This window comes from Nannobrachium achirus (assembly GCF_963921795.1).
Source record: "Nannobrachium achirus genome assembly, chromosome: 1".
Taxonomy (NCBI): Eukaryota; Metazoa; Chordata; class Actinopteri; order Myctophiformes; family Myctophidae; genus Nannobrachium; species Nannobrachium achirus.
In genome coordinates this window covers 83,815,259-83,829,389 of record NC_137810.1, presented here as the reverse complement: position 1 = coordinate 83,829,389, position 14,131 = coordinate 83,815,259, and the positions used below count along the sequence as shown (strand labels likewise).

At 40.9% G+C, this 14,131-nt stretch overlaps 1 long non-coding RNA gene across 1 annotated transcript; it reads left to right on the top strand.

The window, feature by feature from the left end:
* Positions 1–914: 914 nt before the first annotated feature.
* On the top strand, positions 915–5,301 carry LOC308284455. The gene is made up of 3 exons (XR_013962012.1): positions 915–2,840; positions 3,662–3,835; positions 4,388–5,301. It is a non-coding gene; the product is annotated as an uncharacterized lncRNA (long non-coding RNA).
* Positions 5,302–14,131: the final 8,830 nt, after the last annotated feature.

Below are 14,131 nucleotides of genomic sequence, written 5' to 3'. Positions count from 1 at the left end.
GAGTGCCACCCTAGTCACCACTAGAGGGCGCCCAGTGGCCATAGAAAATCCCATAGAGATATGCTGGTATATGCAGAAGCCCTGCAGCCATGACTTGCCTGAACACTTTCCTTTGTGCATGTACAGGAAGAGGATGAAGTTAGCTTGAAGTTAGCTATTGGCTACCAAGCATTTTAGAAGCCTTATTTTCGTCAACTTAGCCATGATTAAACCTTGCACACCTCATGCATGGGAAAAAAAACAGAGAAGAATGAGCTCTAAAAAATCCAATGCAATCCTGGATTGCATTGGAGTGGATTTGTGCAGTTTGTTCACAGCTTTCAAACAAAAAAATCCGATTGGAAATCCGTTCAGGCATTCTTGAGATAATCGCCATTATGTTTTACATGTTATGTAAACAAACATGGCTGCCCTGTATGTTAGATGGGGTTGTATGGGGGTGGAACATGCAAAATCGCGATTGAAATCATGTTCACTAGATTTGATGGGGTCCAAAAAAAAAAAAAAAAATATTCAAAAATTTTTTTTTCAATTTTTTTTTTTTTTTTAAAGCCGAACTAGTTCGGGATCGGCACTCTGCGATACGCTAATAAAGCCGAACTAGTTCGGGATTGGCACTCAATGAGTTAAGAAAGATGTACTCCATTTTCATTTTATGAACAATTATTGTCATGTCACACCATATGACGATTTTAGGCACAAGTACAACAAACTGCTGAATAAAGTCTGATTCCAATAAAATATCTAAAAACAAAATGTATTTCCATAAGGTTGAGAGTGAGTAGAACAAAAGTAAATAACTTTTATGCCTGCAATTTAAAGTTTTTTTAAAAACAAATTTTTTGGGGCGTCACGTCACTGACCCACATACATACATACTTCACTCGCACATACATACATACTTCACTCGCACATACATACATACTTCACTCGCACATACATACATACTTCACTCGCACATACCTACATACTTCACTCGCACATACCTACATACTTCACTCGCACATACATACATACTTCACTCGCACATACATACATACTTCACTCGCACATACATACATACTTCACTCGCACATACCTACATACTTCACTCGCACATACATACATACTTCACTCGCACATACATACATACTTTACTTGTGCATATATACAGTGTTGAAAATGTATATATGTGCATGTTGAGTTTGTTTAAATGTGCGCAAAAGTATGTATGTATGTGTGCAAAAGTATGTATATATGTGTGTGCAAAAGTATGTATGTGTGTGTGCAAAAGTATGTATATATGTGTGTGTGCAAAAGTATGTATGTGTCTGTGCCTGAGTATGTATATAACAGGAAGGCACTTGATATATCCGGAAGGACCCTATAGTTAGATTTCAAATTAAAAGCTTTTTGGAAAAGCAACAGGCCTTCTGGGCGGAGTGCACGACTGATGAAAGCAGCAGCAGAATGCAAAAATGAAGACAGTCCATTTGATTTGTTTTGTTTTGATTTGTTCGCAAGTCAATCTCTTAAATGGCAATAGAGACTTTGTAATTCATTTCTTTCAAGGTTTATTAAGATGCATAGAGTGTACTACAGAGAATGATTCTAGCCGTGAGAGAAATTTCAGACTTTTAACCGACTACACCCAAGCCGTTGGTTCGATACTATTTGCTATTGAGGAAAATGGCCCTGAGGCGAGAGAGAGTATTAGCATTTTGGAGCATCTCTATAGATGTTTACATGAAATGTTACGTCAATTTTATGATGCCGAAGACCAGGAGGAACCCAGTTGCTCCTTGGTGCCGCCAACATGCAGTACCGGCCTTCCTGGTCGCCCACGGTATAACATCACTTCTGCACAAGTCGAGCAGTGTCTGAGGCTGGGATTGAACTGGCAAGGTACCGCTAACTTTCTCGGTATTGGACGCCGGACTCTGTTTCGGCACAGACAACGCCTTGGTGTTCGACCTCTGGAGTACACGTCGCTGACCAATGACCAACTAATGTCAGTTATCAGAGAAATATTGCAAAATACCCCGAATGCTGGTGAACGATACATTTTTGGAAGTTTGAGGTCAAGGGAATTACGTGTTCAGCGCTGGAGGGTACGTCAAATCCTCCGGGAGATTGACCCTATCAACCGATCATTAAGACAACGTCAAGCAATTCGCCGGAGAATATACAATGTGCAAACTCCAAATCAGTTATGGTAAGTTGCTTTGTATGTAGCTCTGAACCACCCCATCCTGATGTTGAGCAGTTTAGACAATTTGCCACGTATGTCTACACAAACGTTCGGATTAAAAAAATATGGTGCTTACTGAGGGGCCACGGGTGTCACAATATGTTACGCTTAAGCATAATTACCTGTATCTGCCGTGTAGTTTAATAATAAGTATTTTAATTCGACCGGCGGCCTTTTTCTTAAAAGAAGTTGTAATGTATCAGAGTGCAGTACATCTCTCAACCGATGGGGTCGTGGAGTTGAAATCCGAGAAAATTGACCGCCGATCGGTTTCAAATGCTTTTTATAAAACAATACGGAATATTCGGATAACTCTGCTTAAGCGTACGATATGGTGACACCCGCGAGCCTTCAGTAAGCACATTCTTTTTGAAATCCGTTTGTGTAGGCGTACGTGGCAAATTGGCTAAACCTCTCCACACCAGGTTGAGGTGGATCCAATACAGTCATCTTTCAGGGCTTTTTTTTGTGTCAATTTAGGTACAGTGGTTCTCAACCTGTGGGTCGGGATTAGTTTTCTCACTCAACAGTAAACAAACTATCGGGAAACCTACTGTTTCCCAACATCTGGGTCGGGACCCATTTGTGGGTCGCGGACACATTTTATTAAGTAAGTAGTAGGTCTAAGTAATCTCCTGAATAAATAAATGAAAAATTGAAGACATGCCATGAATTAGAAAACACATATGAATTCGAAAACACATACAGAAGTAGTGAAATAGCCCATCTACGAGCTTGTAGATCTGCTGTTTTCACTTGTTAGGGTCCCAGGCAATTCTTATCTCTCTTTTGGGTCCCAACCATAGTGGGTATCTGCACATTTCAAAAGTGACACAATTTAAGGATTTGTAAGACTCCTTTAATACCTCTAAAATGAAATAAAAATAAACACATTGTCAAAAGGCAGAAATTGTGAAAATAGCTGATCTCACAATAGCCTACATAGTTGCTTTTATTTGAGATTATCACAATTATTTTTGCATTACTGTCATGATCGTTTCCATGTTGAAAAAGGTTAATAGATTTCCAACAATTTTGAAAAATAGTGGAAATAGCAGATGTACAAGCTCACACCATGTTGCATCACAATGCTTTGTGAACTTATAGATCAGCTATAGTATTTCCAATAATTGTGTGTGTGTGTGTGTGTGTGTGTGTGTGTGTGTGTGTGTGTGTGTGTGTGTGTGTGTGTGTGTGTGTGTGTGTGTGTGTGTGTTAGCCTGCACATCACCACCCCCTGCTGGTGGTGGTTCGAAGTGTGTGATTGAGATGGACGCTAGCAGTCAGGCTATGTGTGTGTGTGTGTGTGTGTGTGTGGGGGGGGGGGGGGGGGGAGAGAGAGATAGAGAGAGAGAGAAATGGAATGCTCCAATGTTCACCAACAAAAACAATTAATTCATGAGCTCTGTTCATTTGTCATCCCCTTGACAGGCACATTGATGGTAATCATAAGCTAGTGCGATGGAGAATGATCTACCATGGCTGCATCGATGGCTACAGTCGCACCATTGTGTATCTGGAATGTCTCAACAACAACAGAGCTTCCAGTGTATTATCCCTTTTCCAGCAAGGAGTGCAGAACTATGGCTTGCCATCCAGGGTGAGGTGTGTAGTAGATTAGAGATTATTATCATGATTGATTGATTCTCATGGTTGATAATTATTATATATATTCTTTTTTTCCTGACGATATCTACTGCATATTACTGTGTTCTATCTGTCTGTCATTCAATGTTATATGAGATAGCCTACTTCAATGGTTTCCTGTGTAAATAAGCCAAGTGCTTTTCTAGGTTCTCCTTTCAGTTGACCTTGTACCAGTGAACTGTACCATCTTGAAACTGTACCTTTTCCTATGTAAACTTTTAATAAAGTCTTCAATTATGTGTGACATTATGGAGTAGATCATGTGTTCATTGATTATATTAATATCTAGCCCTTATGATACTGATCATTGATACCGTATAGCTTGTAATAGTCTAGATGTCGCACTAGTACTGACTTGTTAGTGTCTGACCATTATTCATGGCAGAACTACTTTGCCAATGTCCGGAGTGTTAACTGTACTTCTGTCCATGATATCATGTTACATAAACTTGACCACCACCACCTAATACATTTTCTTGTCTCCTCATTTTCTCATGAATTCCACCACAGGTGTGATCATGGTATGGAGAATATTGAGGTAGCCAGATTCATGCTGCGCAGAAGAGGACTGAACAGAGGGAGCATCATCACTGGCCGTAGTGTTCATAATCAGAGAATTGAAAGGTTGTGGGCAGAATTAAATAGGGTTGTGTCATACTACTACATTAATCTGTTCAGCTTCATGGAAGAAGAAGGCATTCTTGACTCCCTTTGTGAACTTCATTTATTTTGTTTACATTTCATTTACTTACCACGTGTTCAAAGATCAGTCCAAGAATTCAGAGACCAGTGGAATAACCATGGGTTATCTACCCAAGGAAGTTGCAGTCCTTTGCAGTTGTGGCACAGGGGTATTGTAGGTCACAGTGGATTTAACACAGCTGTACAAAGCATATTTCAAGTGGATGACAACTTTGGAATCGATGATGATGGACCTCTACCTGAACTACAGACAAATAATAACCTTGTAGTTCCTGAAAATGATGTCCATGTAAATGACACAACTGTGGAAGCCATTCAACACTTTGTTGACCCATTGATAGATGACGGAAATCATGGGATCGATTTATTTTTGGCCCTCTTAGATTTTGTTCAAAGGAGACAGACAGCATATTTTAGGTCGAGAAATTGACTGTCATGTTTTAACCTGCTGATATGAAGTAGCCTACTCAACCAAATAAAATCAATTGTTACTTAATTAGATTTGTTTTGACAATATGCTGTATTTTCCATGCAAAATGTTTGTGCAGATAATCTGACTGATCTGTTCCCAGATATCTCCACCTTCTACAAAGTGTCATTGTTTAAAATGTATCTAAATACATGTCAAATTCAATTAAGACGTTTAATTTGAAAAAACGAAAGAATAATTTGTAGACCTTCACTTTGTCTGACAGGCCTCTCTGTAAACTGGTTGATGTGTTTCTCAGGCCAACAAAAAGTTATTTTGTGGTCCTATAAGGTCAATAAATATGACTTATTACATAAACTTCAGCCTGTTAGTATTCATTTACAGTAAACAGATGTTTAGTTTGGGTTACTACTTTTCAGTTAATAGATCAAAACCTGCTCATCTGTTTTGGCTGTTTAAATAGTTTATATGAAAAGTACTTATGCCATCATACCATGTTATTCACCTTATATGTAATTAAGAGATACTGTAGCTGTCCTTTATGCCCAGCCATAAAGTATATGAAGTGTGGGTTATTTCATGCCAGCATGTACATTATAGCATTTAGTGCGGATTTGTTCTATCCGTCTGCCTTTCAATGTTATATGAGATACATAAAGTGTGGTTCCTGTGGAAATAAGCTGAAAGCTTTCTAGAATCTCCTTTTTGTTGACCTTGTACCAGTGATTTGTGCTGTCATGAAACTGTACTTTTTCCTATTTCAAACTTCTAATAAATTCTTCAATCAATCAGTCTATCGGGTGGAACTGGAAACCTCATGTCCAAAACAAGATTCAAAATAGCAAAACTAGCAGATCAATTTCATAGAGCTTTTATATCTGCCATTTTGGATATTTGAGTGACACTGTAGTACAGGGGTCTTCAACGTTTTCAGGCCAGGGACCCCCAAACTGATGGGGAGATGGAACAGGGCCACCCTACTTTGTAGGGTGGGCCTACAACATATTGTATATTTATGTATAAAATTGCCAGTGTCAAATTATATACTAAATGTTATACTAAAACCTAAACTTATCGTTATTCCTAACTTTATCCTCAGTAAAAGTAGCATTATAACCCAAAAAACTATCATTGTATCATGTAAAATCGCTACCAAGCGTGAGATTCGATCACGCGAACTAGCGGGGAAAAGGGGCTCCAGTCCAACGCCTAACGCAGCGACCCACTGTCACTGGTAATTCTCACAATCCATTCTGTATTACTAGAAAATAAAAGTCCTTGTGAGGCTACCATTCACATGACGTTTGCCCTATTATAGCGCCTTTTCTGGGATATTCTTACGTTTAGATATTACGACAGCACGCCTCCGTCGTGGATAATAATTCAACTTTATCGCCACAAAAAAAGAAGTTGTCTGCGGTGGCGGAAAAATGAAGAGGCTCAAGCGAGATGCGAACCTGGGGCGCACACCATTACCTGTCCAGTGTCCACTGACCCACAGACACCAATGTTGGATGGATCAGATAGATAACTGACAATCATATAACCATTGAAATACCAGAGAAATCTACAGATGGCCTATTGGTCTAGGCCAGGGCCTAGGCGCATATATAGGCTTTGAGTGGCCTGCGGCGGATCACTGGTTCGATTCCTGAGCCCGAACCAGGTTTGCTGCGTCTTTCCCCGTCCTTCTGCTGTCTGTCAATAAAAGGCATAAAAAGTCACCCCCCCAAAAAAATATATATTTAAAAAAAAATATATATATAGCCCATTAATAACCAGACCATTTGTATGAACCTAACTCAAAATATCATATAAACATATCTACAAGCTATTAGAAAAAGACAGAATCATGATTATATTATTATAATTATATTATTATATATTTATACAAGACAAATCAAAAATGTATAATACCAAAAAATATCAAAAGTTGTTTTATTCTCCAACAATTTCTGGGACTTTTTGCAGTATCCCCACAGACCCCCTTTTGAAGACCTCCGCTTTAGTATGATCAAGTAGGAATTTACAAGAACAAAAGGTTAAGGCACAAGTTTATTTATTTTTTATTGTCATTTGAAAAGTACAGTGCCAATACCCTGTATATGGAACATTGGTTTGTTTGCTGTTGAGTGAGAAAACAATTTTAGAAGTTAAAAATATAAAACGCAATAAAACTTCCTGTACACATGTAAACAAACACGCTTAAACGACTTCTCATACATTAAAAGTGCATTTACAGTAAAACCTTTAGTGTTGCATCTGTCTGGACTAACCCTGGACATTCATGTTCAGAACAGGCTTTTCGGCAACTAATGTGCAATATGCCATAAATCGGCATCAGAACAGAGGTCAGTGCTGTAATTCAAAGAAATATGAAAACATCTTTGTGTAAATATAAACAAGGCCAAAGGGACAATTGCTGCCTATAATCCACCATGTCAAAAGATTTTTTTGCAATGTATAAAAAAAAAAACAAGAAAAAAAAAAAACACATTAGATTGTGACAGATACTGTCCTTAATGCATGCATGTTTTTTTTCCAACAACCTTTTTCATTCATTAAAAAATATTTTCATATTAAGAATAAATTGAAAAAGGGAAGAAAAAAAACACGGTCTCCTCATGAATTAAAGGGCATTATGAGTCATCAGAACTAACATGGTGAAATTGAGTTGAAAAGGGGCATGTCTGTAAAAATAAATGTAAACTCTAAATATATTCGCTCAGCTCTTTCCCCTACTCTGCGACAAAACCTTGGGTGTTATAGGCGATCATCATAAACACTCTTTTTGGCCCCAAACAGTGAAAATAGTGGATCTACAGATCTCACTATTTTATAACATATTTTAGAAATGAGTCTTAAGTAAAATTGACGTAACATTTGATCATGGGTCAGCTACGTGTACTACAGAGGTCGGACACCAAGGCGTTGTCTGTGCCGAAACAGATTCCGGCGTCCAATACCGAGAAAGTTAGCAGTACCTTGCCAGTTCAATCCCAGCCTCAGACACTGCTCGACTTGTGCAGATGTGATGCTATACCGTGGGCGACCAGGAAGGCCGGTACATAACATTGACGTAACATTTGATGTAAACATCTATAGAGATGCTCCGAAATGCTGATACCCTCTCGCCTCTGGGCCATTTTCCTCAATAGCAGATAGTATCAAAACAACGGCTTGGGTGTAGTCGGTTAAAAGTCTGACATTTCTCTCACGGCTAGAATCATTCTCTGTAGTACACTCTATGCATCTTAATAAACCTTGAAAGAAATTAATTACAAAGTCTCTATTGCGATTTGCCATTTAAGAGACTGATTTGCAAACAAATCAAATGGACAGTCTTCATTTTTGCACTCAGCTCAGCAGTAAAGCAGCAGTAAAGCATATTTCAAATGGATGACAACTTCGGAATCGATGATGATAGACCTCAACTTGAACCTCCCATGTAAATGAAAACTGTGGCAAAAGGTGTTTTGCATAGTCGCATAGTGGAAAGAGCTGAGTGATAATATTTAGATAGTTAACATTTATTTTAACAGGCTCCCTTTCCATTTTTTAACATACCCCTGTCCCACAAATGCAAAGGACTGCAACTTCCTTGGGTAGTTGGTTATATTCCACTGGTCTCTGAATTCTTGGACTGATCTTTGAACACGTGGTAAGTAAATGAAATATAAACAAAATAAATGAAGTTCACAAAGGGAGTAAAGTATGCCTTCTTCCATGAAGCTGAACAAATTATTGTAGTAGTATGACACAACCCCATTTAATTCTGCCCACAACCTTTCAATTCTGATTATGAACACCCCCCCCCAACTTGTTTCTGAAATTACACCAGTCCCACACTGTCCAGTGAACATAACGGCCATCCTTTTCATTGAAGCACCCTGAGGCAAGCCTGAGGCACCGTTCACACAGGTTACCATTCCACAAAATCTACAATGCAACTTACAGTACAAGTTGACTTATATCCAAAACCATTACTTCTCTAGGTTTGTAGCTGCAGTTATGAAGTTTCTACCCGACAGACGATACACACTTGTTAATGTTGTAGTCACATCGAACACAGTGAATGAGCTAGTTATTTCTGCCAAAATCCTAGATAGTGACAGATATTGTCCTTCTAATGCATGCATGTTTTTTTCCCCAATAACCTTTTTCATTTATTAAAATATGATATTAAGAATAAAGTGAAAAAGGGAAGAAAATAAACACGGTCTCCTCATGGATTAAAAGGCAATATCAGTCATCAGAACCAACATGGTTAAATTGGGATTTAGGAAGGGGGTGTGTCCGTCTGTCAGTTAAATGTGGGAGTCAGAAAGGGTGTGTGTCTGTTAAAGTAAATATTAACTTGTCGCCTGCCAATTTGTGTACTGAGAGTGAAATTTCTTCAGACACCCTTTTCTGTCAGGGGAGGTCCCTTAGCCTTTGACCTTCCACGGCCTCACTACAAGGCAGCAGTCTCGTAACCCTGATGGGGGAGGCATACGGGTGGCTACACCTTGCCTAAGGGTGACCCGGAACTATGTAAGGCAGGGGCGTTCAATTCATCTCCCTGAGGCTTGTACGAGCCCACATACCCGTTGCAATGAGCAACAGAGACCAGTGGAAGCAGATAGTGTCGCAAATCTCGAGAGCACTAGAATGATGATGAAATGTTAACCATCTAAATATCGTTGCTTTTCAGGTTTCCAATTCAGAACGCAAATTCAGAAGTAAGAGTTTAACAAGTATATATCGTCTGTTGCTGGAGTTGTAGTCACATTGAACACTGAAGGAGCAAGTTATTTCACCAAAACTCCAGACATTCTTTCAGACTTTGACTCACCTCAACTGATTAGTCAATTAAAACACTACTCCGTACCAAACCTTTGGGTGTTTTGAATGGCTTCCACAGTTGTGTCATTTACATGGAAATCATTTTCAGGAATTGAACATGGCGGCACGACCGACGCTTGCTGCGGCCACTCCTCACAGAGACAGACAAACAGTGCAAAATAGGGTATTAGACAGCTTGACAGGTGAAGTTTACAATAAAGCCAAGTTTAGATATAGTCGGCAGCTTTTATTGGATATTAGGAATCAGTGTGGTAACCACCAACTGATAGTTCCAAAGGAGCAACTAAGTGCGCTTGGATTGCTGCGTGAGGCGTACCGCGCCGAGTCTATGGTCCCGTCTGCAGACACAATGAGCTGGACCCGCAAGCGTTGTGACAGAGAGAGGAAACGGGGGAAACGCGGAGGAGCCAATGTGAGGCTACGAGCTAACCCTACCAAACCGTCCATCCCGACGGTTGTGTTGGCCAACGTTCGAGCGCTGAAAGGTAAAATGGATGACATCAGTCTGTGGAGAACGTCTCATCGGGGAATGAGAGACTGTTGCGTCTTCATTTTCACAGAGACGTTTCTGAAGGAGAAAATCACAGACGCCGCTGTTGAACAAACTGGACTGACACTTTACAGAGCGGATCGATCAGCTGCTTCTTCTGGGAAAGTGAAGGGAGGAGGCGTGGCTGTGTACACCAACAACGCCTGGTGTCGTGACGTCACTGAAATAGGATCTTTCTGCGATCAAAATGTGGAATATATGATCTTAAAATGCCGCCCCTTTTACATGCCACGAGAACTGACCGCTGCTTTTATTGTTGCTGTTTATGTGCCACCCAGCGCAAATGTAAAGGATGCGATGAGTACATTATACAGTGCAATCAGTGAGTTGCAACTGGCCCATCCTGATGCTTTTTATTTGGTGGGGGGAGATTTTAATCAGGCCAATTTGAAGTCTGTCCTACCAAAGTTTTACCAGCATGTTAAGTGTGCAACAAGGGGGAAGAACACCTTAGACAAGGTGTACACTAACATAAAAAATGCATATAGAGCAACCACTCTAGCAAAAATTGGAAAATCTGACCATCTGACTGTGATGCTGACGCCCACCTATAAACCAAGGGTGAAGCAGGAACGTCCAGTCACAAAAGAAATTAGAATATGGCCAAGGGGGGCTACAGAAACATTACAGGGATGTTTTGACTGCACACTGTGGGATGTTTTTAAAGAGGCAGCGACATGTGATGGAGTCACAGATTTACAGGAATACACAGAGTCTGTAACAGGTTATGTAACCAAATGTATAGATGATGTGACTGTAACAAAGGTGATAAAAGTACGTGCCAGCCAAAAACCATGGCTGACCAGGAAGACACGTCTACTATTGAGGGCCAGGGATGCTGCCTTTCGATCTGGCGATCCAGTTGCCTATAGGAAGGCAAGAAACGACCTGGACAGAGGCATTAAAGAGGCAAAAGGACTCTATGGGAAAAGTCTCGCAAGTCAATTTAATGACAACAAGGACACTCGCCGGCTGTGGCAGGGGTTCCGCACAGTAACGGGCTATAAGCCCGCTCCACAGGCAGTCCCTACAGACCCATCCCTTCCTGATAACCTTAATGCCTTTTACACCCGGTTTGAGGCCACAAATGACAGAGAGGCGCAGAGACTTCCATCCTCATCCACAGACCAGGTACCCCAGTTGTCCACTACTGAGGTCAAGAGGGCTTTTTCCAGCATTAACCCTCGAAAGGCTACTGGACCAGACAATCTACCAGGCCGGGTGCTGAAAGACTGTGCAGAGCAGCTAAAAGATGTTTTCACAGACATTTTCAACATCTCTCTCAGACAAGCCAGAGTGCCTGCCTGTTGGAAGAGCGCCACCATCATACCTGTGCCCAAAAAACCCCGCCCAGCCTGCATGAACGATTACCGCCCTGTGGCCCTTACCCCAGTTGTCATGAAATGTTTCGAGAGGCTTGTCATGGAACGTATAAAAGCAGGCCTCAGTGCTGACCTTGATCCATACCAGTTTGCTTATAGACCTAACCGGTCCACAGAGGATGCTATTTCCACCATGCTCCACACCACTCTGTCGCATCTGGATAACAAAAACACCTATGCCAGGATCCTATTCTTAGACTTTAGCTCTGCCTTCAATACCATCATACCACAGCAGCTGGTGGAGAAGCTGAAGTCGCTGGATATGGATACTGGCACCTGTAATTGGATCCTGGACTTCTTGACTCAGAGGAGTCAAACAGTCAAGGTCGGCAACAACACCTCGAAACCTGTTGGAGTGAACACAGGATCTCCTCAGGGCTGCGTCCTGAGCCCCTTGCTGTTCACTTTATTAACCCATGACTGCACGGCCAGGTTCAAAAGCAACACAATAATAAAGTTCGCTGATGACACCACAGTGGTCGGCCTCATCACAAATGAGGATGAAACTGCCTACAGAAAGGAGGTGGAGCAGTTGGCAGTTTGGTGCAAAGCGCACAATCTTGCCCTTAACACAGAGAAGACAAAGGAGATGATTGTCGACTTCAGAACGCGGATCAGGCCACCACACCATCCGATGACCATCGACGGCTCAGCTGTGGAGAGGGTAACAAGTACAACGTTCTTGGGAGTACTGCTGACAGACAACTTGGCCCCAAGCAGCAACATCACTGCCATCACAAAGAAGGCCCAACAGCGTCTCTACCCCCTCCGTCAGCTGAAGAAAGTTGACCTTCCCATCCCAGCCCTGACTATGTTTTACAGGGGTACCATCGAGAGCCTTCTCACCTACTGTTTCACCTCCTGGTACGGGAACAGCACAGTGGAGGAGAAAAAACAGCTACACAGAACTGTAAGAACAGCTGAACGGATAATTGGTACCTCACTGCCATCCCTGGCAGACATGTACCAGCAGCGATGTTTGAGAAGAGCCACTGGCATCCTAGGGGACACCACACACCCCTTTCACGGCCTGATCTCCCTTCTGCCGTCTGGTAGGAGATACGGGAGTATAGGTGCCAAGACAGAGAGGATGAAAAACAGTTTTCTCCCCCAGGCAGTTAGACTTTTGAATGTAAATCTCCCTGGGAGACAGTAAATGAACTGATGAACTGATGAACTTGTGAGCCTAATTATGAACTTAAAGGGATGAACCTCTAATTCAGTTTTGATACTGTTTTTATGGATGTGCTTTTTAATGAGTAGTTTTTAGGATTTATTCTTATTATTATTAGATTTGCTGCACTGTTTGTTTTTATTCTTTTATGAATTGCTGTCTTAAACTAGGAGAAACACAATTTCGTTTGCTCTTTCTAAATCTGCTTGCAGACAGAAAGGGATGAATGACAAATAAAGCAAACTTGAACTTGAACTTGAACTTGAAGGGTATTATTAGTCTGTAGTTCAGATAGAGGTCCATCATCATCGATTCTGAAGGTATCATCCATTTGAAATATGCTTTGTACAGCTGTGTCCACTGACCTACAATACCCCTGTGCCACAACTGCAAAGGACTGCAACTTCCTTGGGTAGATAACCCATGGTTATTCCACTGGTCTCTGAATTCTTGGACTGATCTTTGAACGTGTGGTAAGTAAATGAAATATAAACAAAATAAATGAAGTTCACAAAGGGAGTCAAAAATGGCTTCTTCCATGAAGGTCAACAAATTAATGTAGTATGACAACCCCATTTAATTCTCCCCACAAACTTTCAATTCTCTGATTGTTAACACTATGACCAGTGATGCTCCCCCATTTCTTTCTGAAATTACACCTGTCCCACACTGTCCAATCAGTGAATAACTGTCAATCCTTTTCATTGAAGCACCCTGTCAAGCCTGAGGCACCGTTCACACGCAACATACAAGTTGAGACAACTGCAGCTACAAACCTGAGAAGTAATAGATTTGGACATAATGAGGTTTCTACTCGACAAACGACACACACTCGTTAATGTTGTAGTCACATCGAACACGGTGAATGAGCTAGTTATTTCAACCAAAATCCTAGATAGTGACAGATATTGTCCTTCTAATGCATGCATGTTTTTTTCCTAATAACCTTTTTCATTTATTAAAATATGATATTAAGAATAAAGTGAAAAAGGGAAGAAAAGAAACACGGTCTCCTCATGGATTAAAAGGCAATATCAGTCATCAGAACCAACATGGTTAAATTGGGATTTAGGAAGGGGGTGTGTCCGTCTGTCAGCTATAAATGTAAACTGGGCATGTCTGATAAACAAAATATTAACCATCTAAATATTGTCTCTTCTGAATTTGGGCA